At 46.1% G+C, this 23,798-nt stretch overlaps 1 protein-coding gene and 1 long non-coding RNA gene across 4 annotated transcripts in view; one reads left to right on the top strand and one right to left on the bottom strand.

The window, feature by feature from the left end:
- Positions 1–3,774: 3,774 nt before the first annotated feature.
- On the bottom strand, positions 3,775–14,692 carry LOC125183337 (uncharacterized). 2 transcript variants are annotated; one of them, XR_010828763.1, is made up of 3 exons: positions 14,347–14,692; positions 10,535–10,653; positions 3,775–7,957 (listed from the first exon to the last, which is right to left on the bottom strand). It is a non-coding gene; the product is annotated as an uncharacterized lncRNA (long non-coding RNA). The 2 variants fall into 2 exon arrangements; XR_007165168.2 differs by having other exon boundaries at positions 3,775–7,412.
- AZIN1 (antizyme inhibitor 1) overlaps positions 12,909–23,798 on the top strand; it is a 26,462-nt gene continuing 15,572 nt past the window's right edge. Inside the window, exons 1-2 of one of the 2 annotated variants that reach the window (XM_048068704.2) lie at positions 12,909–13,120; positions 18,959–19,096. The gene's annotated coding sequence lies outside the window, so the exon portion shown is untranslated. Of the gene's footprint in view, positions 13,201–18,958; positions 19,097–23,798 lie in introns of both variants that reach the window. The other variant, XM_048068703.2, reaches the window with a different exon arrangement.

Genomic DNA, 23,798 nt, shown 5'->3' with positions numbered 1-23,798 from the left:
TATTCCTATCTTCAGACTTTTCTGGTTGCTTTTTCCCCCAGCGGGCTGTAACTTTCACCTAACTGCATGAACTGTCCCATGTTGTTTTAGATAGCTTATACTCCATGTTTGGCACTTCCTAACCTAAATCATTGCAAAAGAGAAATTTTGATTTTTTGAGTGTCATCAATTTCAGCTGTAATTTCAGCCCCCTCTTATCATTCCTAACCTCCCAGTGCACACAAAACACAACGTAGTTCTTTGAAACCGACATTGCTGTTCCTCTGTCCAAAGAGACCATCTTGGAATGACTGGGAATGGATGCTCTGCTCCGTATTTTATCTCCTGAAATACACCATGTTCATTTTGCAGTTATCATAGTGGATGCTAACATTGTTTGTTTTGTTGTTTATACTTTTGTAATATTATTTTTATTGGTGTTCTGGATATCGAATTGTAAGAGCATTCTTGGCAAGGAGCGTGTGCAGCTCCTGGCTCCTCCTCTTAACACTCTCAGTCGCTTTGGTTGATGCTGTGACTGCGGTCATGGTGACACCTTCAGAGCATCACTCAAGCACATTAATGCAGCTTTAATTACTGATACAGCCACCCTGTCAATAAGCAGGCTATGCTGTACCATCAGATAATTCTTTGCGGGCATTTATGCTTATTTATTCACCCACAGCATAAAGCCACTTGACCTTTGGTAAAGTTTGTTGCTTAATCTCTGTGTATCGTTCTCCATACATTCCCCTCAAAATTTATTCCCCACAGGCTTCTCCAGTGTCTCATGAAAACCTGGATTTCTGGTCTGGCGTTTGGGTTGACCTTTTTTTTTTTTTTCTTTTTTTTTTTTGTTTTTCCCATGAAGCTTCTTTGGAATATCAGGATTCCCATCTGCCTGAAAACCCAAAGCAGTTAAATGCAATTTCAGGCAGTTTTTCTGCTTGAGGGCATGATTTCAGTTTGCTCATTATGACAGCCTTGCAGTACAAGTTGTTATCTGGCACGGGTAGGTGTATAGCTTTGTATTTTCATTGGAATCTCACTCATTTATTCTCTGTTCTGGGAGTACTGAAAGCTTACCATGTCATTAGTATTCTTTGTGGTCTTTTGAAAAATATCAGCTGCATCATTATAACGCCAGGAGAATGGGTCTCTCTCAAATGTGTCTCAAGTTCCCCTCCTATTAGGGCATGAAAACTATGTGAAAACTTCATTTTTGGCCCGAGCCAAAGCGGTTGCACGTAGAACCGAGCATTAGCGGCAACTAATTACGCTCTCCAGAGCTTCAGAGCAGCAGAAGACAACATCAGTGACCGGAGGAGGACGAGCAGGGAGTGACCTGGTTTCCCAAAGTTGTGCAGACAGCGACGGGAGCCGCGGCTGATGAGGAATGCTAATGGTGTCACGCAGCTGGCATCTCGCGCTCGGTGCCGCCAGCGGGCCAGGCCGGCCCCGTGCTGCTTCCAGGCCGAGTGGTTCCGCTGGCGTGTTCTGCAAGCGGATAATTTAAGTCTCCCGTATGGCAGGCTGTGGCAAACTGAAACATTAAATGTGCCCCGTGGCATCAGCCTGCCGCTGTCCCATGAAGGCCATCTGGTGTGTGGTAGGAAAAATGTGGGGAAAAAAAGATGGAGACAAGACTGCCGCAGGTGAGGCTCTAACACGGGTCTCCAGAAGAAGACAGAAGCTTCCCTGAGAAACGCAGACCCTTTGGTGTGCTAAAATCAAAGAGCTGAACTCACCAGGGCTGAAGGGAACGCTGAGCGAATAGGACGGAAGGCCTGTGCTGCAGTAACAGACTGCTACTGTTGGTTTGGTAGCCTTCCCTCCAGCTGAAAAATAAGCTGCCTGCTGCTTTCTGGTATTTCTGTTGGAAAATCTGAAGTCTAGAAGTCACGCGTCTCCTGTCAAAAATCCCTACGAATGTTGCTATGGCAAAGGCAGGGGTGAGGAAGACGCTGCCGAGGTTCACGGTGGCGAAGGGGAGCTCGCTGCGCCAGGCAGCCCTGCCCAGCCACGGGCGGCCTCGCGGGGCCCCATTTCTCAACACTGAGCACCTCGAGGAAACGCTGGCCCAGGCAAAAGGCTGGCAGGAGGCAGGATGGATTTTGGATGGTGGGAGCATTTTTCTGATCAGAATTTAGAAACCAGACGGCTTGAAAAGACAATAACGAGAGCGCTTCAGAACAAAGGGCAGCAACACAACGGTGTCTTAGCTGTGGTGCTGCAAGTGGGATCGCGCGTGCCAAATCTTCTGTTGTGTTTGCTGGTTTTATTCAAGGTGAACAGATTTATGAGTGTATTATATGTGTGGCAGAATAAGAAGGATGATTTGAATGTCTAGTTCATTAATTTTTCTCCACAGAAAAATGATAGGATACCCTTACATGCCCATTTCTACTTAGCACTTGGCAGAAGGGACAATCCACAGTTGCTAATTTTTAAGATTTTACAGTGACAAAATATGGCATTTGACGTGTTTTTTTGTCATGAAACACTGGTAGGTTTTCTGAGTTCTCCATAGCGATCATTTCCTCCTATCCTCTTCAGTGGAACTGAACTGCTGAGAAGAGCCCCCATCAAAAAAAGGAGTAAGGAAACTTCGAGTTCAGAAAATGAGACAGTGGGAGCACCAAGGATGAGAAAGATACCAGGATGAGCAAAAAATCCCTGAGGAATTAGATAAATAGGAGGAGGAAGAAACATTAAGGGAACTGCAGAAGAGGGTAAGACCAGCGGTATGCCTGGTGGGCCTCAGGGGGAGAGGCGAGAGCACAGGGTCTGTTGTTCTTAGTAAGATAACCACTGAAAGGGAAATCGAATGCCCCCTTCTGCAGCCCCTCACGTTATGAAATGAAAGAAGTTTCTCCAAATAGTAAGTAGAATTTGCCATGCCTGCACTTATTTTGAAACCTGAAATAAAAAATATCAAGGAGGAATAGGCCTCCTTCAGCAACAGGAGGAAATCTGAATATGAGTGAAAAACATGATGAATTTTTAATAGCTGTATTTTTAAAGTAGCTGTGGTAATTTTGTGATTTTTAGTGGTTTTTTGTTTGTTTGTTTGTTTTTCCTTTTTTAACACTTGAGCCTGTCAGTGTAGTGTGGCACATTAGAAAACTCAATAGTCTTTCCACTGTTAACTCTACTGGAAGACTTTCCACAGCGCTGGAGATCTGTTATTTTACATGTGTCCTGCTTTTGCCACCAGGGAATTTCAATAGGTATTTACATAGCAAAGTCTGGCATTCACCAGTTATACTTAATACCTTGCAGAAATGGTAAAATCTGGGCAAGTCATGTTTCCTGAAGTCCAGGCACTTATCTTTTCAGCCAAAATATGATTTCTGGGATCAGGTTCTCTGCTGCCATCTGTTCTCAGTTTTTATTTTGTAAGGCATGGCACGCGTATTCCTCAGCTGGATTAGGTCCACATCAACAAGACAAATACTGAAGGCAAGGTTTAAAGTGGAAATTCAGAGAGCAGAGTAGTTGGATAAGCTCCATGGTAAGCAATGCTGCATTTCAAGGGCTAACAATTCCTACACTCAAATATTTGTATTCTCAGGGACTACACTCTTCATTAATTTGCAGTTACCATGATGAAGTCATAATAAATTTCAGGGAAGAAGGAAAATAAAAGTAAAGATTATTCAAGGTAAATGTTAGAAGTCCATTTTATTCTTACAAATTCCCAGGAAATACGCTGAAGGATTCCTGTCACAGCCATGAGGGTCTAGTTGTATGGATTCACTTTCTTGTTACTGTTGCATTAGTTTTTTTGGTTGGTTGGTTTGTTTGTTTGTTTGTTTGTTTGTTTTGCTGGAGGGGATGATGATACAGACAAGGTTAATTTTCAGTAAATTACATGAGTATTCAAACAACTCCATGGCTGTTCAGTGCAACAGCTGGCTCAGTGCAGGTGAGAGCAAGCCTTCCGACAGGTCTTATTAACAGTTTTAAGGGGCATTATGTTAACAATGCCATAAGAGCATTTAAATCCAGACATTCTACTTAAGAACATACATTCATTAAGGGAATATAAATTAAAGTCATCAGTAACAGGCAGTGTAATTAACATTTCTGATTTATGCAATGATCAGAAATGCATATGAAATTCTTCCAGTTTAAGATTTGTGAAAATGATGATTTGGGCATTGACAATTATTTACTAGATGAAACTCCTAGATTATTTTTTTTTCCCAGACTTTAATAACTCAATTTGAAACTTATCAGTTTGCCACGGTTTACAATATATTAGATGTTAAATGCAAGAGTATAACCATTAGCTTTTTATAATAAATGCTCTGTTGTAAGAAATAATTTAGCATATCATCAAAACAAATAGTAGAACTAATTGCATTCAATTTATCTTTGGCCATGTCCAATCTGGTGCGGTATTTAAAAGCAAACTTTGTCCAGGAGTTAAATAGAAGTCATTGAAACTGATTACACTTAAGATTGTGTTTACATGTGGTAAAATCTGAGAAACACAATCCATAGATTATCATTTTAATCAATCTTCTAAACCCCATTTCTCTTACAGAAAAGGGTAAGCATTTCCTTGGCTCCTCAGAGCAAAGCTGAAAGCCCAAAGCCCTGCTCTGTATCTAGAAAGGGATCAGGACATCCAGAATGAAGGAAAGACACGGTGCCACGTGGCAGGAGGAAATCTGGACCACGCTTCACTTCATGTGTTTCTCTCCTGCGAGGGCAACCCAACTGCAGGCCCCTTCCATCACCAGCAGCGGGCTGGGGCTGCTCAGCCCATCTGCACCCTCCTGCCGGCACCCAGCCCAGCCACAGGACCACAGCCTCCTCCCAGGTGTGGTGCTGAGGCCCTGCCTCACACCGGGAAGGGGCAAAGAAGATTCTAAAATATACAGGAAAGTGATACATAACACAAGAGGAAAGGAGGGTGTAAAAAAGAAATTGGCAAGAAGGAGAAGATGGTGGTGTTTCTGGTAATTAAAAGGGTTTTTAGGCTGCCTGCTGAGCTCCATCAAGAGGACTCTTTATCAGGGAGTGTAGTGATAGGACAAGGGGGAATGGCTTTAAACTAAACGAGGGTAGGTTTAGATTAGATATTAGGAAGAAATTGTTTACTCAGAGGGTGGTGAGGCCCTGGCACAGGCTGCCCAGAGAAGCTCTGGATGCCCCATCCATGGAGGTGCTCAAGGCCAGGCTGGATGGGGCTTTGGGCAACCTGGGCTGGTGGGAGGTGTCCCTGCCCATGGCAGGGGGCTGGAACTGGGTGGGCTTTAAGGTCTCTTCCAACCCAAACCATTCTGTGATTCTATAATTCTAAGTGTGTAGAATTCTGAAAATGTCCCAGTGATCCGGGGAACGTGCTCCTGCCACATCAACGTGTTCGTGTCACTGTTGATGCTTGCAGGAATCTTGTGTGAGGCTGCATCCTTCACTCTTCTGCTACTTAATTCATAATGTACCATAAGAAACAATTAGGTGCCTTGAAATCTTTTAATTGCAGGAAAATGTATTCTAAAAAGCACTCCTTATTATTCCTTTTCTTGCTGTTTCAAGCATGAACAGAATTATCTGCCTCTTTTCTACATGATCTTTAACAAAACAAACCAATCCTGTTCTCAGAGCGCTAGGCACAGTTAATAGCTGCAAACCAGGTTTAGTGGAGATTTTCACGATGGTGATTAGGTAGGCAACATCCACAGCACAGTGCTCACTGGTCTGAGCCACAGTTTGCTGTCCCCCTGTCCCTGGAGGTCTCCCCAGGGAGGTGAGCAGCAGAGCTGTGTTCCCTTTGCAGGGACGTCCTGGGGACTAATGGCCAGGCTCAGGTCAGCAGCTGTCAGCAGCTCACACCTCCTGCTCGGTGGCGGCTTTGCCAAGCCTGACCCTGCCGCCCCTACATGATCCTTGGGGTCATTCCTTGGGTTTTGGGAAAAGTTAGAAACAACTGAGATCTTCTGGCTTGGCAACGTATCTTCTGGTTTGAGTGTGCACACTGGGCCATGCACCCTCGCTGCTGGGTACCAAAAAAGAGGGTCAAGCACCAGCCAGAAGATATTGCCCCAGTCTTGTCTGATGATTCCTTCACATCCAGCTTTCACTTGCTCTTCACAATGGTCACATTCAGAGGGTACTGACTATTCAGGCCGGCTGTGATGAAATGCAGTGTAATAAAAATAATTCATCCCTGTTGCCTTACTTTGCTAACTTTCCTCATGGTTCTGTGTGTTGAGTGGAAGTAGCAAAGCAAGGGGCTGCACTAACACAGTATCCTGAGCAGACGACATCCATAGCTGCTACTTCACCTTCAGCAACATCGTGCCTGACCCAGGATGCTGCCTCACATTCTCGAGCGAACTGTGGCTGAAGGCCTGAACCAGATCAGCTGGCTCAGTGGATCTTAATGGCAAGAACATTTAAAAGGGATTTCCTTCCCAGTTTTTGAGGACCACAGAAAGACCGAGCCTGGAAAAAGAAATTACAAGCTACAAATCTTAGAGATGAGGACCAGTCCCAAGCCACAGGTACATGAACACAGTTTGCTTGAGATGAAAAATACAGCTTGGTTGCAACCACTTAGGGACTCAAAAACTTGCTGACTATCTCTTTAGAGGCCCCAGGTAGCAGCAGCACCACTACTGCAGTGCTCTGACAACTAAATGCACAAGTTCAGAGCCTTGTAACCCCTCTCCTTGCAAGGTATGTGACAGATCCTGCAGATCCTTCAGTACGCTCTTCATTGTGTTGTAGGAGTAATTATTCCATGTAGGTCACTGCTGACAGACGTGGCATATATGGGTTTTCTTTATTTCATGGGGAAAAAAATGTCTTTTCGAAAAAGTCTGTCTTTACTTCTAATACACACGATAAAGAAAATTCAGATTCTGGAGGCAGCAAATAGCGCCAGTCTGCTCATCTTATTCCTACTAACATTAGCAAATCTATTCATGCAAGTAAAGTAAACAGGGTTTATCTTAAATGGGTCAATCTTTTTTTCCAAATGCATTGTCACTTGTTTTGAAAACACTGAAGGAGTTTGCTAGGTTTTAGTCTGTCTGAGTCCTGCCCCTTTCACCCTAGTAGGAAAAGCCTCTGCCTGGCATCGTGGCTGTCTTATCCCAAGAATGTGCGAGACAATGCTGTTAATCAAACAGAAAATGCAGACGCACGTTCAGAGACATCTCAGACTGCACTGACGTGCAATCTTGAGAGACTGCGTTCCTTCTTGCTGCTCATGGGTCCCGTGGGGGAGATGACTGCCACCTCCGAGAGCAGGAAGGGTGGTGGAAGACACTGATGAGTGTGAAGTGCTCCTTCAGGGGTTAGGCGGAAAACTTCCTCTCTGGAGACTGCGAACTGATGGAGCTCATGCTCGACGAAATGCCCTAGCAGCCAGGGAAGCTCAGACAAACCGCTGTGGCTGCTGTGGGCTTCTCTATCTAGAAAACATGAGCAGAATACACGTGTGTTCGGCAAGCTGAGCGGTGACTGACAAGAATTACTAGCAAGCAAAGGAGCCTGACAACGCCCTTACTCTTCGCATGAAGCTAGAACCAAATTTGGGGAAGACTACTTACACAAATCCTACAAGGCTGAGAAAAAACATCTGGAAAGAAAAGATTCCTTGCAAATGCAACAAACAGCAACACGTATGTTTGATGAGAATATTTAACAGAAAAGACTCTCTCCATTATAAAAACACCAGTAACAGCATGCTATAGTTTTTTAACCTCCATCAGAAGGCTTGGATGGTAAACAGCCCACTTCATCCCGCTTTAGTGCTTGGACTGCTGCATTTTTAAGTTGATGTAGTCTTATCACTGTTGACTAGTTCATTCTCCTGGGAACAGACACCTCCTGTTTATCCACAGAGGGAAAACTCATTCCTCGTCTCTGATCAAAAGACGTTTGTAATGAGAAAAGATAAATTCCACCGAGACCAAACCCTTGGCCACTGGCTGATCCTGCAGGTTTTCGTGATGATCTGTGACACGCGGATACAAGGAAGTAGAATGTGAGTGATTAATATACAACTAAACACCTACCACATAACGAGCCCAAGTCATTTCCAACCTGGGCTGGGCTTAGGCACATTTCCTAACAGTAAAAAGTCCATATCCTGTTGCAGACACTTAGAGCTTTTGGATCTTCCTGCCCTTTACTAGCTAATACAGTGTTTAAATGCAGGTCACTGGACTCTAAAGTAATGCTCGTATTTGAATATTCTCTTCAATAGTCCTTATTCAATAGCTCGGATTTTTAGTTCACAATCATTTAGTTTTAGTTTCTGGCCATCCTGTCTAGATTTTAGTAGAGGTGAATTACATTCTAGCATTGGACCATCAGGAGAGCATAGCTGTAAAAGCAAAAGCAGACTTATGGTATACTCCTGGATACCAATAAAACAAGACTGAATTTTCTGTTGCTATTTCCTTCTACCTTTGATATTGTAAAACAACTGCAATTTAATTTTACTTGCTTATGGTACCTTTATATAGCACTTTGAGCCACTGTTTCCATGAATTTTCCATGTGTGACATCACCCCATGAGCATCTGTAGAAGCTAAGTCAGTCAAAGTGATGAGCTGGTGTATAATCCTTTTTTAACCTTTCCTTCGTGTAAATCACTTAGCTTGAGTACGAGATCTATTCTCTAACTACTCCCTGCATAAATTATACTTTATCTTACTCGTCTTCTGAAACCAAGCTAATCCAAGCCCGGACTTTATTTCTGCCCCAGTTATTTTGGTCCAACAAATGACTCAGTAAATACAGGCGAGAGGTGACTGCTGTCTGTGAGCTAAGGCAGATTTGTCTTTCCTTGCACCACCTCTGGACTTTTACTAATTGGGAATCATTTCTCCAGCTGGTTACCAGTGTTTCTTTCCACTGGATAGGAACAGTGATAGCTCTAAAGCATGCAGCAAGGAAAAATGTGCTAAGATAAGAGGACCAAACTAATAGTACTTCCAGGAGGTCCTATTTATACAGGCCATTTCACTAAAAAGAGGGACTACAGGAACTCTGGTATATCTACTGCATGGTGGGAATAAGAGTTCCAGATCTCTGACCGCCCTCATGTTCCTTTTCTCATGTGTCTGCCCTGTGCACAGAAGTTCCTGCCCTAAGCAGCTCAGGCAAAAATTAAATTTTGACTGACTCTTTCCTCCTGCCTTAACGTCCTGCTGGACAGCTACAGATTGCTAACTATTCCTGGCACCGAATGCCTCCGCAAGGATGAGAAGCCAAGAGAGGAACCGTATTGCCAAGTTCAAGCATTCAGAAATTGCAATAACCTTTTCCCTGCAACAAAAGTGGATCATTATTTGTATTTGTCTTCCGTTGTTCTGAGTTTTCAGTACACATGTTTCCAACTCTTCTCTACGATCACTGGGGCTGGGGACGTTTTATTCTCGATGGAAGATGAAATACATAATTCCTGCACCTGAGGCTTTAAGAAAAAACACCAACTACTGCAAGAGTTGGCAGCAGTGGGGGAAGAGGAAGAGGAGATGGAGGAGGAAATAATCTCATTCTCTCACCTGCAGGAGCGGAATCTGATCCCCTGCTGATGTCTGGTGATAGAGGGTGCATCAGGGAGGAAAGGAAATGGGAGAACCAGAGGAGAGAAGAGGTAGCCCATAGGAAGACATAAAGAGAAGGAAATACTTTGGATTAGTGGGGAAGGTCATCAGGCTATGTAGCCTTCAGACATCTGTCCAAATCAATTTGAAACTCCAGACCATGGGATTACCTCACCAGAGAGTATTTTTTGCATTCCAAAATGAGAGGTGGGGAAGGGTGTCCTTCCTGCTCCTGTTTATCTGAGTCAGAAGGATAAAACCTAATTTTGTCTACATCCAACTGTGAACAGTGCGGGAAAGAAAATGTGTGGAGGTACAAAAGGAAATGTAGTAGAAGTGCCTCACGACTGGAAGTAAGGGCTCTACCTGCATCTTGTGCTCTGTTGCCCTTTTATCTTTGCAGAGCAAAGCGTGAGCTGTTTTTACTCTAGTAATCTATGAAATACATTGTGCAAGTGGAGCCATGCAAGATTATTAGTTAAAGTATTAAAACTGAGTGTAAAGAAATGTCAGTGAAGCAAAGGATATTTTATTTTAGCTTCTTTACATTTTGCCTGTCCAGACAAAACAGCACTAATTTTGTGCAGGACTATACTAAACCTATATATATTTGAGCTGTGACATCAGCTTTCTATTTCTGCATTAATATCACCAGTGAAAGTGGAAACACTGTATAAAGTGTTCATCCACCATTTTCTTCTCATTTTGTATGTAGATCGGTCTTGAACAGCATGCCACTTTTTTTTTTCTGTAGACTTGAGAGGATGAAGTTTATGTTTCTGTTTTCAAGTGTTGCTTCCTCCATGAGCAGGAAATCCTCCCTCTCTCCCTCCATTTTTAAAATAGCTGACAGTGTGCCCCCAGTTAATTGCATATCAAACTGAAGTTCTTTTTCCTGTCCTACGTGACTGTCCTCCCCTCTTAAATAGTCTGTCTGTTTTCATATTCATGGTAAGAATATCAAAAACATCCCCTACCTAGCAAAACAAGAACTCCTCCGGGAAGACGAACGTAGACGAAATGGCAGTAACTGATGTGGTGGTTACATCACTCACGTACTGCTGGGATATCTTCAGCTGCTACCATCAGGAGAAGTCTAAGAATATAGAAAAGAATAAATAGTTCTACATAGAACTAGTATTGACTTATTATTTGCCATTTTCCTTCATCACCACTTTTTGGCTGCACCTAAACTCCCGCAACATTCAACCCCAAACTTTTCAAGTCTTTTTCCTCTTTTAAATCCCTTCCAAAAAAAATATTTTTAAAAATCTTTATTCAGATACACAATATAACTTTCTCAAGGTATATTTTCCTCTGTGTGTATCACTATAACCTTTGTCCTTCCCTCTAATCCTCCCTCCATTTTTGTCGGTTAATGATTCACATTTATTGTGCCTTGTCCAAGATCTGCCCAAATCTCTCTTCCTATCTCTCAATAGCTTTCTTTTTTTTTTTTTTTTCCTTTTGTGCGTGTGTGTATTGTTTGTTTGTTTGCTTTCTCCGATTCCTCCTTCTGCACTTACATTCTGGAATAGTAATTCAAAAGGGCAGGCAAGTGACCAATGAAGTGTGTCATACAGAACATACTTGAGAAAACAGCAGTGTAAACCGTTCCATTTTTATTCCTGAATGCAGGGTCTGTTGCAAATGTATGTGAGAGGTCTTCTGATTTCAGAATCAATGTGCCTGGTTGTACTGACTTCATCCATATCCTACTAGCGCTCTTATCAAGAAAGATGAGACACTGTACCAAGACTGAATATATTTTTCAGTTCACTTCCTCCTCATTTAAAATGATTTTCAAAAGAGAAGGTGACAACAGATGAAAAGAGTAAACAAACTTCATCACTGCATGCTACAGAACTTGTCTCATTTTATTTCTGAAGAGATGACAGATGTGTATCCGTTCACCACTTTTCTAAATTCACTGTTATAAAACTGAACAAACCCAGCTTTGCTTTGGAAGGCAAAAAAATCCTAATTGCAATAATTTTTTTTTTTTTTTTAAGAAAATGAGCATGTCCTTAGATGAACAATTACCTTTCAGTACAATTATTTTCCATCCACATCCTTTGGTGGGTCTCAGTGAACTGGATGATTACTATTTATTTTTTTCCCCACTTTTTTTAGTGAAAGAACTGTGACTACTGGAGTGAGTTTAAAGAACCCTACAGTCCTGTGTGCTCTGGTAAAACTGACATGGCAGGCTGGGGCTGTGGAGATCAGGGTTCAGCCTTCAGCGAACTCCTTCGTGACCTTCAGCTACGCTACCTATCTCTGAGCGGCTGTTTCCCACTCGCACCGTGAGCTGCACTTCCTTGCCAGCGTGTTATGAAAAGTAATAAAGGTTTGGGGATGTGCACAAGGTGCATGAGCGCTTAAGTGGAACTCTGTGAAACATATGGGGCAGCTAAATCCCGTGGTTAACATACTTACTTACGGCAGTCTTTAAAATGAAATGACTTGAAATGGAAGACTGAGGCTTGCCTGGTCGCTTCCAACCCAAACCATTGTATGATTCTGTCACTCGCCTCCTCCAGGGAGTGTTATTAACAGCTTACTAACGCTCGGCGTATTGGTAGGAGTTGGGCTCTTGTTAACTGGGTGAACGAGGCTGCTCACCGGCCACGAAGACCTCTTTTCTTCTGCCATCTGCCCAGGGCCGTGGTGACACCGGTCTGGTCTGGTGTTTGTGAAAGCCGTTAGGGAAGCGGGCTCAAGCTGTCACACCAAGTCTTATATGGGTAACCGCTTGTCCCGGGCTCTGAGGGACGCCTCTCATTCGATCCCTAAGTGCTCCCTGACCCGCTTTCTGCACGGAACTACAAAAAAGGTCTGCAGAAAAGCGCCTCTGCGAGCACTACCTTAAAAAGGCCAGGCGTTTGGAAACTACCGAGCCTTCTGCGCCACAAACGTTTTGTCCTCCCTGCACCCCCCGCCAGGGCTCCCTTCGCCCCGCAGCTCCCACACACACCCCCACCTCCCCAAACAGCCTGCTGCCCTCCCCAAGCCCACGGAAACCGCTCGGGGAGAGCCAAAAAGGCGGCCAAGAGCCCCCTGCCCGGCACCCCGGGGGGGAAGCTCCCCGCGGGGAGGCCAGGCCGCGGCGGCACCGCCTCCATTTTGGGCAGCGCGGCACTGGCAGCGCCTCCGCGGCTCCCGACGCCCGCTGTGGGGCTGCCCGGCACCGAGCCGAGCCGGGACCCGGCTGCGAGCCGAGCCCCGAGCGGGAGGGGACCGAAAGGCTCCGCTCGGTGGCGGCGGCGGCGGCGGCTCCCGCCCCGCGGAGCGCTGACGCGTGGCGCCGGTCCCTCCCCGCCGCTATAAGAGCGCTGCCGGCGGCGCCCCCTTCTCCTCTCGTCGCCGCTCGCCTCGCTGCTCGGTGGCCGTGCTCCTGCCTCCGCCCCCCCCGCTGCCGCAGCCTCCCCCCGGCCCGCTCCGGCTCCGTCTCTCTGTGTCTGTGCCCTCCCGTCCCGGCGCTGCGCTGCGCTTCCCCCCGCCGGTCTCCCCCGCAGCCTATGGCCCTGGAAGGCGCCACTGCCGCCGCCTGTATTTCTGCTGTAGGTTCCCACATCCCTCTTTAAAAATTCCGCCTAAAAAGAGAAGACGATTTACCAAATCTTTCGGGCCGTTATCTCACGTGAGTACCGGGGACGGGGTCCCCAGCACCTCCCGCACGGGGCACACCCGGGGTGTCCCGTCCGTCCCCCCCCCCCCCCCCCATTGCCGGGCCGGGGTCGGTGCCGGGGCTCCCGGCTCGGGGAAGGGGGCGGCGGGCGGGGAGGGGCGGCCGGCGGCGGGTCCCTGCGCCCCGCGGGGGTGGAAGGAGCCGTCCCCGCTCCCCCGGCCGGGGGGCACAGAGCAGCCCCGTCCCCCGGGAGAGCGGCGGCACTCGGCGGGGTGGAGGTGTGGGGCTGCCCCTTCCCCGGGGCGAGCCCAGCTGCCACCGGCAGCGGCAGATGGAGAGCAGCGGGGCTGAGTCAGAGCCGGGGCTCCCCCGCTCCCCCGGCGCGCAGCGGGGTCGCCGCCGCCCGGCGTGGGGCCGCCAGCCCGGAGATGGATGGGACGGGACGGGACGGGACGGGAGGAGGCGGCAGGGCGGCGGGACCCCCCTCCCCGAGCCCCGGCGGTGCCGGCGGGGGTCAGCGGGCGCCGCGCTAACATGGCGGCCGGCAGCGCCTGCGGGAGGCGGGAGGCGGCAGCGGGAGGCCGGGCACCGGGGCCGGGGCCGCGCCGGGGCGGCCGCCGCCGGCGCCGCCGCCTCGCGGGGCTGGGCTGTGAGGGGGCGGCGGGGCCGGGGGCTCCGAGGGGAGCGGGCGAGGGTCTCGGCGGCGGCCCTAACATGGCGGATCCCCGCGGAGGGGGGCTGCTGCGCGGCTGCCGGCCCCCCTAGCCGAGCCGGGGCAGGTCCCGGCGGCGAGGGGGGACGTGGCGGTGCCCGGCGGTGGGGTCCCCTCGTCCCGGGGCACGGGGGGCTTCGGCCTCTCGGGGAGAGGAGGCGCCCCGGTGCTTTGGCATGCGAGCCCCGCTGGCCCCGTGCTTGTCACAGCGCTGGCTGCCCTGCGGGTCCGGGCTGAGGCGTTTCCCCCCGGTTAAAATGACAGGAGGAGAGCCCCGTCCCGGGGAGTGCCGGCTGCTGAGGAGGGGAGGCTGGAGAAGCAGAAGCAGCGCCCGTGGCACGGCAGAGGCGTCTCTCCTCGCCTGCTTCTCAGGGGCCATGTTGTGTGTAGCCGTGACCATCCATCCGGGTTCTCCTCCCGTGCTGTCACACCTCCCTGCCCCTCACCTGAGCGGCTCCTGGGGCGGCACAGGGTCACCTCAGGGGGATCTCACCCGTCCCTCTCCGTGCTGCTCACGGGGGGGGGTCGCAACGCCGAGCGGCGGTGACGGCACGAGTCATGAGGGTGCCGCACGAGTCAGGAGGGTATTGCACAAGTGGCTCTTTCCTGCACGCGAGTGGGGATGACGGGGCAAATTGCCGTAACGCTGAGGTGCCGGGGAGTCCAGCGGGGTGTGGGGGAAAGGGGAGGCCTTCCCTCTCGTTCAGCTATCTCCTCCCGTGGCCAGAGGTGTTTCTCCCTCCCGAGGAGCAGAAAAGATGAGCAGAAGAAAGCTTGTCTCAAGGACGCACGCTTTCCCCTCCCCTTGGTCAGCCAGTCAGCGCAGCGGCAGCAGGTTTGGTGCTGCCGGTCCTTCTGGAAGTCTCCTGCTTCAGCCTCAGCCTCCTCCGTTTGGTGGCCTCGGCCAGTCCTTGTGGCCCACCCGGCTGCTTGCGGTAGCTTTTGGAAAGCATAGGGCAGAGAGGCAGTTGAGCGGTGGCCCAGCTCCCGACTGTGTGTGTGTGTGTGTGTAAAACATGTGCCTGGGTGCCAGGGCGTGCTGAGACCCTGCTCAGGGTCAGCATGGTGTGGGACAGGGGTGTCATGCCCCGGTGAAGGGGACTGCGAGCACAGGGCACCTGGCACGGCTGAGGAGGATGCCACCGCACCTTGCCACCAGACCGCACCACGGACCCTACCTGGTCAGTAGCTGGCCTCATTCAGAGCCCGAGAAGGTGCGTGTCTGTGCTGGGGGGACCCCCGTTGTTGCGGAGAGGACAGTAAGTGTGCTGAAACCTTCTCCCAAGCCTTTCCGAAACGCGTCTTCTGCGCTGTAAAACCCTGCGCAGCCGGTGCGTGCCAGCAGACGGGAGAAGCGCTGCGTTTCAGACCTCTGCAGCAGTCTCCGGTGACTGAGCATGATTCGATTGTGTACTGCTCCCAGTCGAACACAGCCGCCCTGCACGAAAACACAGCGCAGCATCCAGTAAAGCAGCTTAGGTCTACCTCCTCTGCCTACCCAGAAGCAGGGCTGGGCTTCCTGCGCTGCGTGGCAGAGGGTTGGGGAGGATGCTGCCCCACTTCCACTCCCACCCCAGCCGCTGGGTTTGTGTCTCTGAAGCCCCTGCACTTGCTCGCCATTCTTCCCCTGATAAACGTGTGAGAGGCAGCAGTGGTGGGGGGGCGGGGGGGGGTTGTGGATAATAGTGATGGTAGGAGGGGTTTGTTCCAGTCTGGACTGGTCCAGTCTAGTTCTTTCCTTCCTGTCACCCTGTGAACAATGCTGCTGCCGCTGTGGCTGATGCTTGCGACACTGCAGCCCCCTCCCCATGTGTTTCGGGCTGTGGCGAGTGCAGGGGAGGTGCCCCCTCCTCTCCCCTCCTCTGCCTGGGGTGGGCTGAGCAGGCTGGCCAGCCTCCATCCCTCTCTCCCTCCCTCTGTCCTTCCAGGGGAGAGCAGAGAGCCTCCAGCTCCAGGGAACAGGCTGTTAGACCCGAGAGAAAGAGGGGTCTTTACAGCAGTTTGTGTGGGGTGGCATCCTCTGGTGCTAAACAGCAATGCAAAATCTCCTCCTGCTTTACTGGAGGCAGGAGGAGGACTCACTGCATCCACCAGCGCTGCAGCCTGCCTGGAGGCGAGCAGCTCATGCGTCTGGGTTAGCCTGGTGTGCTGGTGGCTGTTTCTTTTTTTTTTTTTTCCCCTTAAAAAAGGCTAATGCCTTTTTTAAGGTGTATATTTGGGGTAATGCTCAGCTGGAGTGTATGATTTGAAAATGATTCAATCTCTCCAATTAAAGGAGGGACAGAGTGCTCTGGCAGGGAATTTAGACTGTCCCTTCCTGAAAAGATGCTTAATCATGTAATGGACTAATTTGGATATAATGGCAAATTTCAGTTCAAAACACTCTTGATCCAGTGCAGGAGAGAGTGCGGTCGATGGGCGAATTTCTGGCAGACCACGTGCTCCTCAGGACAGCAAGCAGAGCTACGCTTTCCCTCAGAGACCGCCTCACCGAAATGCCTTGGCACTGATCTGGAAAAGACCCATTGTACCAGAAGAATAGCTTGTTTTATTTGTGGACCAGAGTAACTTTGGTGCCTCTGAGTCTGTCGGTTTAAATGTGTGAGGTCATTTCTAGATTTTTAGGGTTTGGCCCTTGGATATTTTAGCTCAGATCATTACAAGACCTCTTTTTGGAACCTGAGAGATGCTGTGGATCATCTTAGTGAAGAAAATGAATTACGCTCAGTTTTGTAGGACTATCTGTATCGTGTTTGGGGGGGCAGATGAGCTGGAAAGAGCTCGTGCTGGTGCTTGTAGGGCTTATCAGGCAGATGCAGTTGTTTGGCAATACTGTGTTCTTTGGACAGTTAGGGGGGTTATTTTGTTCCTCAGGTGAGTGCTACTATTTGGTATAAAGTACAGCATTGCTGGTTGAGCTGCAGTCAGACTCAAGGCACCTGCTAGTATACTTACAGATGGCAGATAAACACATGCATATAGGTGCCACTTGATTATTAAAAGGCAAAGCTGCCCCCTTGTTTATTCCCGCAAAGCTTGGTGTTTAGCAAAGAACACTTCTGTACCTACTTTAACACCCTTAAACAGTGGAACTTTTTCTGCCTCATCACATGGGCAGTTTCTCTAAAAATGGGACTGTCCTCATCTATTAGGGACATCTAACACATTTCTATGGCTTAAAATGGTAGTCCTGCTCTACTACCATGGAGCAAACTAACTCTTAGTTAAATCACTTGCCTTGTAGAATAAAAGTAGTAGGATTTGAAGTGCTCAAATCCTACTGTTTCCATCTCTGAGTATTTAATATTGGCAAATCTGCATGGAAGAGGCAAGTCAAGAGAGTATTTTTTAAGCACATATGTAGTTTCTTCAGATAAATAATCTTCATTTAAAAGAAATTCTGAAGGGCATTTGGAACTCAGCACAGCTCGTAGTCAACGATCGCTAAAGAAAGCGATCAGTTTTCATTCCAATGCCATGGAAACTTTTTCTGTGTGCTTTCTACTTGGCACGTGTGAGAGCATTTATCGGAGCAGTACTGCTGATGATATTTGTCTGAAGCATGTCCTTTTAGGTTTTGCACTACAGGGTCATGTGCTCCCCCTAGAAGCACCAGTTTTTAATGACTTGTCCTTCTAGGAAGGTGGACTTATAATCACTGAAATCGGTACGAGTCCTTGAGCATAATCAGAACAGCATAGTGGAGCTCCTGGTTGATTTTACAAAAACCAAGCACTGACTGTTCTTAAAAGTGTTGTATGCATAATCTGAAGACAAGACGTTACTGATTTCTTGCGTTAATGAAAGAAAGGGATGATTAAACACAATGCATATACATTAATCCTACCTGGCAGAATTCCTGAATATCTCAAACAAGTCTGAAGTAGTGAGGCTTATTTTTGATACTGAATGCTAGTGCTAATCTTTATGCTAAAGCTGGAGAGATTGCTCTGTAGAGTTGCTGTGAAAAAGTTGCCCTCAAGGTAGGGTACAGCTGTTTAGCTTTCTAATAGCAAGAATAACTGGAAAAATACACTTTGGCAGTTTGCTTAACCGTATTGTGGTTGAAAAGATGATAGCCTGGGTTAGGCGATTCCCAGAAGCCAGGTTTTTGTAGTCTGCGCTTGGAGTCTCATTTAAATAATGGGAGCAGCAAAGGTTTATTTTTATTTTTTTTACAATACGTTGGTGCATTCCCCATTTCATGTCGTAGACCACAGCGAATTTGTGGAAACTTTGGTGTGTGCTGGGTTTACACAGGGCCAGTTCTGTACTGTGTTTGAGCCCGTGAAAATGACAGTTCCTTTCAGAGGGCATAACTTCTCAGCGGGGCTGGTTTGTGTCTGCGTGACTGCCTTTTATGTTCCTTGTACCCTTTTCTGTGATTGCTTTACCTTAATTTGAGTAAACTAGCCTTGTACTTCTAAAAAGCCTCCTTGGTGTTGTGTGTAACATCCTTAGACTTTAGGGGCCAGCTGAAATGTTTCCTCATTCCTGAAGGCAAGCCTAAGTTTCTTTCTTTTCACTGTCTTGCTCATCCCTGAATTTGTACGTACGGTGCTCAGCCTCACTATATAAAGCCCTGTTTTCATCCACAAAGACATGTCCATTCACAGCAGAGAAAGAGAATGTGGCAAAGGAATTACAAAGTAGAAAGGAAGTGGGGGGGGGGAACCAGAAAAATTGCAACAGTTACAGGGTTAAAAACATTTTGGGTGCGGGTGGTTAAGTATTAAGGTCTTCCATACAGAAGGATGGTGGAGAGTCCTTTGCTTTAAAAGTCTTCCAGTTCAGATGATGAAAGATGAGTACAAACAAGCAGTTTATATGTGCCTATTTCATGTGTCCTAGCAGTGCTTCATACATCTGACTTGATCTGGCTCAGAGTTCACGTTCACTGTTGAAAACTGGGCGTTTTATGTGATTATAGACTTTCACAGTGGGAAGTTGCAAACCTCCTTAACTGCAGCGCTAAAAATGCATGTTCTGTGTTTTAAGATAAAGCTTTTATTTTGTTCTGGCGATGAAATTTATTTTTGCATGCGTTTCTTCCTACAGGGCAAAATCTCTGATCAAGTTTACAACTATCCAGAGGGCTTAGGAGAAGTGCTTTATAGAGAACAGTTCGACTTCAACGCTGAGCCACCTTGGGAACCTAGCTGATGATAGTAGGGTTCCATCTCCTAACTTGTCCATGTAAGTCTTTTTTTTTTTTTTTCCTTGCTCTTCATCTGTATGAAAGAGTCCAAGTGCTTCCAAAAATGTGAACAGTATGTATTGGCTTTCTGAGATACAAAATACCTGTCTTTATGCAGCTTAGCAAAAATTGGAAAGCAGGAGCATGCATGGTATCCTGGGCTTTCATTCAAGGTAGCACTGTAATTTTTTTTACTTACCTAGTACTTTTCTCAACAGCGTTATCTGATCAACTTCTGTGGGACTTAAACATGTGTTAGTAAACTTCGTACTTTTCTGCACTAGGGCCACTGGCTACAGAAATCCGAAAATAAGCTGCAGTAGCTTCAGTCTCAGAGTGGTAATTTGGAAGTTATGAATTCACACTGCGTGCCTATTAACATCAAACTGTGAGTACTTCTGAGGGTGTTTTACACTCAAATAGTTAAAAATTTGCTATTGTAAACAGTAACTAATGCTGATCAAGGGTGTGCCTTCCCAAATGCCCGTCTCCATTATTTGCTAATTATTATTCACTTCCACAAATAGTTGTAGTTGAGCTACAGTAGAATGTGGAATTCTGTGTTGGATGGAAGTCATGCACCAATTATAAACCTCTTTAAATTTAAAGAGGCAAACAGTTATTAAAGCAAAACAAAACCCATGATAACTGAAAAAAAGTGAACACGTGGTTGATCTTAAGGAGCACAGAAAACTCTGGAATGTGTGTGGTTATCCTGTTCTGTTAACACAAAAGAGTAGCTTTGTGTGGTTTTAACAATACCCTGAAATGCATTTGTAACATCTGAGTTAAGCTGATTTTATGTAGTATTCTTGTCAGGCTATCTGGTATTTTTGTTGTTGGGCTTAGTACCTACAAATTATATAAAGCTTCTTAATGTCAAACTATAGAATGAGAATGGTTAAGTGCATTTAACCGATAAATTAACTGATAAAGGCATTTCTTAAAGACCGCAAAGAGTTTAGATACCAGTTACGTTGGTATGTCTCCTAATAAGGTACTTCACGTAGATGACGCTGTCCTTTGAAAATACTGCAGGAAGGGAAGCACAGGGTGAGCTTGGCTTATCATGATTTCTGTATTTTATCTCCAGAGGTGGTGTTTTTCTGATTTTGTTTGAAATGTGTTGGAATTAGCCAAATGTATCTGGTTCTATGTGGATGACTGTTCAAGTGAATACAGCTAACATTGAGAATTCTCTATGTATTGCTGTTGTTTTGTAGGTAACAACTGTTTTTTTGTAGGCAGATCTGAGAAAATTCTCTTGCTTAGCCTCTGGGTTTCAGTTCACTTTTGAATGAGGGTAGGACTTCCTAGCGTGACGCCTTGCACTTCAACAGTAGTAAAGTAAACAAGCAATTAAAAGGTAGCAAAGGCAGCAGAATTGTTAGGAGGAAGGAGAGCATATAGTACAACCTCTTAAGGTACTGGAAATGAATTTTAATTTCTTAAACAACTCTGAAGTAATTTTGACTTTGAAGTTTTGTTCTTTGTGGGGAAGGCTGCTCTGGTACCTTCACTGAGATTGTTTTCTCTAACTAGTGGACTGTGCTGCAGCAAGTAGCGCAAGGTGTAGCTTGTCCTAGAATGGAAACACAGCTGGGTTTGCTATATTTGTGGCTGAAAGTTCAGATTTTCTGCATGCTTATTTTGCTCTAGGATCTATTATGTCTTTAGTGCTAATATACTGTCCACAAATACAACTAGTTCAATATTGAATGTGGAGGTGATGTATGTAGCAGTTCTCTGTAAGTGTTTGCCAGTAAATCAGCATGGCTTGGTGTGCTGAAGCATGGGTAATTGCCTCAAACACAGCTAAGATATATTTAAGTTAGCCAGCTAATTGGTAGTTTGAGTCCTGTTCAACTTGTAAAGCGATTTAATGGGGAAAAAGGTCAATTGAGCTTTTAAATATAACTGTTAATCTTATATTGCAATGGAACTTAAATAAAAATCTTCTGTCTGAAGGTATACTTATATTCCCATTAAACTTGCTTCCTTTTTATAATTCTCTCCCTCCCACTTTTGTCGTTGTATCAACGCTGGCCATGGAAGAACTTGGGGTTTTAGTTCTGTCTTGCTCTCAAGCTCTGACTTCCTGAGCAAACAGTTTGGCAGCTGAGGTCTGAGGTGTTGCTCCTTTGAAAACTTGTTCTATTTATTGCCACGTCTGGTTGGTTGGAAATGGAGGGAATTACCAAGGGAAAGCTGATCTATTAAGCAGCCCTGTGCGGGCCCAGTGGGAGCAGGAGTTGTTTGGGCTGGCTGGCCTTTCAAGCTCTCTTGCCTTTCTGTCCGAATGGGGCTGGGTGGCAGTAGGGAAACGAGAGCTGGGAGCACAGTAGAGGGCCAGTGGGCAGCGTGGAAAGTGAATATTAGCAGCGACTGGTAAGTGTGGGGAGAGGGAAGGGAAGTGAGGTAGCACTTCTCTTTCATGATGGGTGCAAGCAAACGTGGTACCACGGAAGTATACGTGCGATTACAAGAGTATGCCTTTTGGTAAGCTTTGCTGGCTTATCAGCTTTGAATAATGTATTCAAATGTCAAGAAAGCAGAAGAAAGTTCTTGAAAGCATGGATGTTGCGGAAGAAAATGTCAAATAGGGCATTATTTCTGAGTACCTCCTCCTTGCTCGCTTTCTTCTTCATCACAGATGCTCTGTTACATGGCTCATTTAATGGTGTGAAATACTACTGAAGGGAGGCAGGGGGAAATTAACCTGAGCTGTGCAGGTATTCTGCAGCGACCCTTGTTGGATTTGTGCCGAGAGGCAAACCTGAGTGATGCAAAATGCCCAATGTCATTGTAAATAGAGAGAGCTGCTTCGGGATTTCCATTACTTGGCTAACGATTGCATTCAGCTAACTGAGTGATGAGGACACAAGTTAGTGAAACAGCATCTTGGAATACTCTTTAAAGATGCTCTGAATATAAACGGGCATTTCTTGTACTGAAAACAGGGGACTCATGTTTCTACCTTCCTAGTATATCTGCTTCTGTATTTAATTGGCAACGTTAGTGATAAAATGCTTCAATTTTTTTGATCTTTTACTCTTGAAGAACCAGTACAGTAAGGAACGTGAGATGAAGGTCTTCTAAGTCTTTAGGATTTTTGCATTGGCATAATTGTTAATCTCATAAATATTTATTTTGTCTACTGAGACGTGTAGTTGAAAGGCATTATTGGGAACCTGTCTGGTTTGTGGAGACTTTGTTCTCTGCGGAGGAAGTTTTTAGTGAAAAAAACCTTTTTTTTTTTTTTTTTTCCAGGCCAAACAATGTGTAATTCTGACAATAAAAAGAAAAAAATGGAAGCAACGAGTTTGTTATGGATGCTTGCATATGACAAGCATGTGTTTAGCCGCTTTTCAGAGTATTTTAATTTTCTTGTGTTCCAGATGTTTGCGTCAATTGCAGTGTTTACATATTTGAACTTTAAGATAAAAGTTCTTCATCTGGGAAATCATTGTGTTAAATCTTGAAGAGCCTGAGGATGTAATGCTTACTTCAAAGAAAGCAACTACATGCCTATGTAGAAGTCTCCATACCACTTGACAGCTTTTGTTTGCCCTTAAATATATGCCCTGGAGCACTGTGCAGACTAACATTTCGGGGACTAAAATGGGTGGTGTTACCACATGAAGTTTGTCAAATTATGAGTTGCATTAAGTCAGCATTCCCAGTGTGGACTGAACTCTGTATTGTAATGATTTGACTGTCCTACAGATTCGGAAGTCTTAAACCATCCTTCTGATTTTCTTTTGCGTGTGTTCATTTGGTCTTCCACAGATTTTACCATTGATTCTCCTCCTACTTTGGGATGGGAGGTCAGGAGGGGCAGAACAGAGTAAGGTGATATAGCACAATGCCAAATCCCTCTTCATGTGTTAAAGAAAAATGTATGCACCATTGTGTGATGCTGCTGTGGCAGCGTTGGTAGGAATTTCAGTTTTCTCTGTGGATTTTCTGTCTTGCTCTCAACAAGAGTGAAGAGAGAATTTCTTCCAGAGCAGAAGAAATTGGAGAGGAGAGTAATGAGCTGGGACTCTGAGGATGGAAGTTGGTAGGCTCTTTTACTAGATGAATTTTGCAAAATGAAAAGCTTGATGTCACAGACATGCTTAGGAAAAGCAAGTGCTGTTTAGCAGCCTGGGAGAGGTTATACTAGGTTGTTTATGGCTTCCTGCAAGCTATGTTATTTGTCTGTACTAGTATGGGTTCATTTTTTGTCTCTGCCTCTTGATCATAAGATGCTTTTGGATAACTGAATTATGAGAGGCAGCGTTTTAGGAAATGACCTGCATCAAAGCTAACAAAAAGCTCTTACTGTGTTAATTAAACCTTGCTGTTGTTTAAAGTTGGTATGATCAATTAGTTAAATAAAATGCAAATGTTTTTACCGTCTTTCATAGAGCAACTTGCCTGTCTGAAGCTAATCTGTTTATTTTTGCTCTCTAACATTTTTCTTAATCTTCGACTTAGCAGAGTAAGTTGAAGTTAAGTCTTAAGTAAACTTTCTAGTTAAGTGTTCATGTCGTTTTTGCTTTCAGGGAGCTCATGGTAAAAATGCTTCTTCCCCCTCTATGCTTTATTTAATCTTGCTCTCTTTCCTTCCCGCAGGACCTCCCTAAAAGTAAAAATGTAGCTTTTGGAGGAAAGTTGACAATGACACTGTCTCTGTAAACTATAGACACCACAATC

The sequence above is a fragment of the Anser cygnoides genome, chromosome 2 (assembly GCF_040182565.1).
Source record: "Anser cygnoides isolate HZ-2024a breed goose chromosome 2, Taihu_goose_T2T_genome, whole genome shotgun sequence".
NCBI classification, from domain to species: Eukaryota; Metazoa; Chordata; class Aves; order Anseriformes; family Anatidae; genus Anser; species Anser cygnoides.
The sequence above is the reverse complement of the archived record's forward strand: the minus strand, read 5'-3'. Positions and strand labels throughout refer to the sequence as shown.